Genomic DNA, 5,625 nt, shown 5'->3' with positions numbered 1-5,625 from the left:
TGTGACGATGAAACTAATAATTCACTGCCCGGAAATAATGTCGTAGTGCACCGAAAGAACTTTTCACTTCAAAAACCCCTTCATGATTGTAATGAGTGCTAAAAATAAGTCATTGTAAGCTTATAAATTGGTCAAACACAGCAAATTATGTTCCAAATATGAAAAATTTCATAAAATGTGATTTCTCGACTTTGGAATCGATTTTCTAAAATTGGAAATGTTCGGCAAAGACAAAGCCAACGTCGACCATCAACAACTCCAAGGGATGACCAATACTTGACATGGCTTGTGTGAATAAACAATCGGTTAATGCGACGTTGCTTCTAAACTATGCGACGTTGCTTCTAAACTTTACTGTAGATTCTGGAAGGATTGCATCACCGCAAACGGTATGAAATTATTTGTATGCTCCAAGACTAATGACCTGCATTTTGTTTTGTACAATTCATAAAAGGTCCAAAGAACGTGAGTGTAGGAACACGGTAAATGGACTCATAAAAATTGAGCTTAGGTAGTCTTTGAAGACGAGTCCAGATTTATCGTAGGATCTGACAATTTGTTCACGAATAACCACAATACAATGATAGTCGTACGGGTCTTTACTTTATATGTAATGGTTTTTTGAAAGAGAAAATGTACCACAATGATTGTATAATCCATAGTGCCTCCACATGCAGGGGTAGAGAGTCAATAGTTTATTTTTATGAACGATAATGCTCGACTGCATTTAGTGAATATTGTGGATCAATTATTACAAGCTATTGACCAAAAGGACTGGCCTGTATGCATTGCAAAAATAACCATACGTACAAGATGATTCGCGAGTAATAATAAGACCGACGGAATTGAAAATGCAACCCACAATACACTCGGAATGTAAAGCTGGATATTCCAAATGTACTGTGGGTTGCATTTTCAATTCCGTCTCATTATTACTCGTGAATCACCTTGTATGTATACATAAATTTCACAAGATAACGGTTAATTCTAGTCCATACTGTATCACATTTTAATAGAAACTAAAATATCCTCGAATTGTTTTTAGCAGTGTATTGTCCATTGTTAACATGGGGAAAACCAAGCCAATAAGAGTATTTTTAAATAAATACTGAGAAATAATATTGTGCGATCAACAATTACTTAGATAAGGGGCGGCTATGACTTTGACAGTGTCACGTTTATCGTATCTTTGCTAATAAACGTCAAACACCTGTCACTATTAATCAAATTTGAACGCAGAAATGGTTTTTACTTACTTTACTTTCGTAAAGGTGTTTTCAATAACGGAAAATGGACATACAGCGCTGTTGTCTGTTTGGCTGAGTTTCGGCAAAATTTTCAAAATTTAAATTGAAACAGGTATATGCAACCAAAAATACTTCCATGTATCCAGAGCATCTGAACGTCTAGATTTCGACATACATCCAAAATCTCAAAGGCTTCTTTGATTTAAATAATTGTTGATCGCACGGTATGTTACACCAATATTTAGTCTTTATAAATATAAATAGATATTATATAAAATATGCTATACACTTTATAATACATATTGTGAATAAAAACTTCTTTTTTATTTTTATAAAACTGAAATAGAATGAACAATTTAGTGTACGGTGATATTCTCACATTATCCAGCACGTTCTTTATGTCCCTTTTTTTAACACTAATCTGCTTTTTTCTCTGTTAATAAGTTTTAACATTTCTGGTACACGGCTTTTATTATAGAGGTTTTATTATTTTTTTCGGCCTCCCAATCTGGGAAATATAGCGTTACCTTACACTTTAGGTCAAGGGAGGTGCGATTTCCCGTACAATGTCAAAAATTTCTAGTGGAATGTGGGAAAAATCTAGTGGAGTACGGGAAAAATGTGCGGACACCGTTGATTTATTCCTTTCACAGTTACTTTCAAATTAAAGTGTCCATACGTTACTTTAATTTAATGTAAAAAAACACATTTCCCTGAATAATTTTTCCGATAAATGTGTTTGTTTAATTTATATCGATCGAAAAAGAAAATAATCGTAACAAGGAAAATACAACCTATTGGGTTGGCAGCTGTATATGTCAAAAAGTTTGACAATTGTCAGGTATTTCATAAATATCTGCAAAATTGCACAATAAAACTAAACCACAGAAGTTGATATATGGTTTTGTGTACCTACTTTATCCAGTACTAGCTGTTAGTTCTAAAGTGCAACTGGAAAATAAAAATATACAAAACATTCTAATCCCAAAATTTTGTATTCACCTGAAGAAAGATGATTCGTTTTCACCAGGAAGTAGTGGTTAAGTACAAGACATTTTAATAATTTGCAACATTATTAACATAATTTATTTTGTAAAATTACAGTTGTAAACATTATTGTTACAATTCTCCACTTTAGAGAACAATGCAGAAACAATTTGGTAACTGTCAGCTTTATTACTTCTGGGTTGAATGTCAATATGTTGTACTGGTGCTTCTCTTACGGTACTGATGATGGAATTCTCAATGTTGGATGGTCACATTGAAAGCAACTGCTAAAAATTCAAGTAGATTAAAGCACTGTATCGAAGTTTGTGACACAACTTACCATTGTTTGAGCTGTAGCTGCAACACAGTACATTTTGTTTTTGATGTTGAAGGAAGGCCATCAGTCATCACAAATCATTTTAGGAACTTCAATCTTGTGTCCATAGGGCAATCAAGGTTCAAATATTTGTCAATTTTATTTGAAATTGTTTTAATACCAATTTAACCTGACTTCCATATATTTCTTCACAGTTTCAACCCAGTTTGGATTGGTAATGGCAAACGATCTACAAATATTGGTTTTTGTGTCAGTTATCAATATAATATCTTCTCTTGACATTTTCCATTTTCAGAGTATATAACTCCTTTCGGAGACAGGCACCACAAACGTCTATTAATAAAACTGTCTGTAATAAAATATGGTTTATTAAAAATTTGTGAATTAAAGAATAGTTATTACATACTTTCGTGAGAAAAAATTGTCCTATGTAACGTTGTTTCGATGTTTGTAGTAATAATTCAGAATTTAGTCCTGCCACTAGTTGTTCTGCCTCTGGTGGCACATTTAACTCACTCTATATTATATACTAGACATTTTTTTCACTCGATTAATACACCAAAATCAAATTTTGAAGCACGACCGTGAAAATTTAGCCGGTAAATAATTTGTTAGGAAAAAAACAAATGAGCGCTCACGGTCGTCAAGGAATTGATTCCACAGCATTCGATTCTTTATTGACGATGTCAAATTCTACAATAAAATTAGTCTTGATTTTTAAAAGATTTAATATTTTGGTCAGCCGAAAAGTCTAATACAAATGTCGTACGGGACGTATTTTCCGGCCCTCCAACTAATCAGGCACTCGGCTGCGCCATCGTGCCCGAAACCAGTTGTCGTGCCGGAAAATTCACATCCCGTACTCTAATGTAAATAACTATTTGCTGCTCGTTTTGGTCCGAATGTTCGTAATGCCCCGGTTTACTCTGATTCTATTTTTAAGATGTGGACACTATAGGATATTTATCTGACTCTGAAGGCCCGACTAATAAACCGATAATATTCAATTGTTCACCGAAGGGACATCAGATGAAGATGATGGTCCCGACCTTTTCATTGTAATTTTACCTTAAAAATATTTTACCATAAGTCTTATTCATAATTCTTGTCAAATCAGGTAGAAACTCCGAACGAATGTTCAATCCCTCATCTGCAGGGAGCGTTCTTAGTAAATTCAGATTTAGTCGTAATACTTTGGAAAATACAACTACACAATGCCGCTCCCCGTATTTGGTGAATATTATACCGAGTGACTATAAATGATTGAAGGAAAATAGTGGACTGCCAACTCTGATGCAGTTGGTAGTGCAAGTCGTCTTGTGCATCATCTGTCAATCATTTCTATTTAGGTTAGGTTAAGTCACGAAGTACATTGTCGATTTAGATTTTTTTGACGTTTGTTTCAGTTTTAAAAATTACGTGTGTCATGCCAACGATGTTGCCAACTAAAGATTTCAAATGTGTTACCAACATAACAAAATAATTTTCAATCATTTATAGTCACTCGGTAGTTTTATTAGTCGGGCCTTTAGAGTCAGATAAGTGTCCTATAACTGAGTTTCGATCTTCATAACATTCATCACTTAATTGAAAATAAATGTACCGAGCGATCATTTAAAAAATAAATCGAGTTTGCTTTGGAGCCTATGCTATAGCATGGGTTGCCATAGGTAACACGCCGAATCGATTTATTTTTTAATTGATCGCACCGTATTAATTTGTGTTTCTACTTAAATTGTTACTCCGGTGTCAAATGTTTTCTACTGAGTTTTAATCAGAAGGATATAAAGACTAATGCATAACATCTATTCCATTCTTGTATCAGACAATTCTGAACAATTTCCTTGAAGGTTTTGGTTAATTGTTTTACTCAAATTGTCGCATAGTCGTATATGGATAGAATAATTTTATCCTAAGTTCCACAGTGTAGTCTTCTTTTAAAACATAAATATTATAGCCTCATACATATATTGTTATAATAAAGAATACTTTTGTTGCAATACTTAAAATGTAACGTTTCTTTTTTCTAGATGACTATCTTATAAACAAAACAAATGTTTCCAAAATGTTCTAATTTTTCAAGAATTTTACTCGACTGCAAGAACTCTTGGTAAAATGCGAATTAGCATTGTTTCTTGTGGTCTTGCTAAGAACTGCTTGGCAGAAACTTCATTAATCAAACAAATCCTCTTTATAATTCAAGAAACCACAAACTTGCTGAGCCACAAACTTCTAACAAGTTCTATTTATTTTTCTCCACATCTCTTTTTGTTGAATTAGAAAATTTGTAATTTCACAAATAATTTTATTCCTCTATAATTAGCAGACGTGGCATTTTTGTCTGTTTGACACGTCTACTATCGCGCGTTCAAATGAAATCCTGGGCTGGGAAGGCGTTGGAAACCGTCAATTGTTGTGCTTTTTTAAAGCGTAGATTAATTGGAGAATGTTGACAGCTAACCTAAAATTTTGAGCCAAAAAATCTTTCTTTTTTTCTTTCTTTGCAATGTTTTACATTAAAAATAGAATAACTTAACGATTCCTATTCTCGAAGCAAATATCTAAGGGTATCCTTTGCTGAAAACAAACATGTTCAATTATGTCACGATTAAACATAAACAAATGTCATTCTTGTCAAACGGCGGGAAATTCAAACTTTACACTGTTCTAAACGCTTTAACTTTTCTAACGCCTACTCAGCCCAGGATTTCATTTGAACGCGCGATATTTAGTGTTTACTATTTATTACAGAAACATTTTTTGTTTGAAACAGTGATGAAATAATTTTTGTAAAATTCAATTAACATCTTTAATCCGGATTCATAAAATTATCTCGTCGAATTATCCTAGAACATTTTTGCCAGATCATTTTCTGATTCAAGCATCGTTATAGTTAATTTGTCTCGAAAAACTGTCAGCTGATTTGTAAAAATTGTAAATCAGTCGAATTTTACTTGGAACCGAGCTTGGAACTAAATTAATTTTGACATTTCTTTTTCACAAACTAAATATCAATCTGCAAACTCCATTATGGGAGATTACTTTTGTAATACC

At 33.1% G+C, this 5,625-nt stretch overlaps 1 long non-coding RNA gene across 1 annotated transcript; it reads right to left on the bottom strand.

Annotated features, from left to right (window-relative positions):
- Positions 1–2,319: 2,319 nt before the first annotated feature.
- On the bottom strand, positions 2,320–2,713 carry LOC138135573 (uncharacterized). Its single transcript, XR_011161018.1, has 2 exons — positions 2,575–2,713; positions 2,320–2,521 (listed from the first exon to the last, which is right to left on the bottom strand). It is a non-coding gene; the product is annotated as an uncharacterized lncRNA (long non-coding RNA).
- Between the last annotated feature and the right edge of the window lie 2,912 nt (positions 2,714–5,625).

The sequence above is a fragment of the Tenebrio molitor genome, chromosome 7, assembly GCF_963966145.1.
Source record: "Tenebrio molitor chromosome 7, icTenMoli1.1, whole genome shotgun sequence".
Lineage (NCBI taxonomy): Eukaryota > Metazoa > Arthropoda > Insecta > Coleoptera > Tenebrionidae > Tenebrio > Tenebrio molitor.
This window is presented reverse-complemented; position numbering and strand designations above follow the sequence as displayed.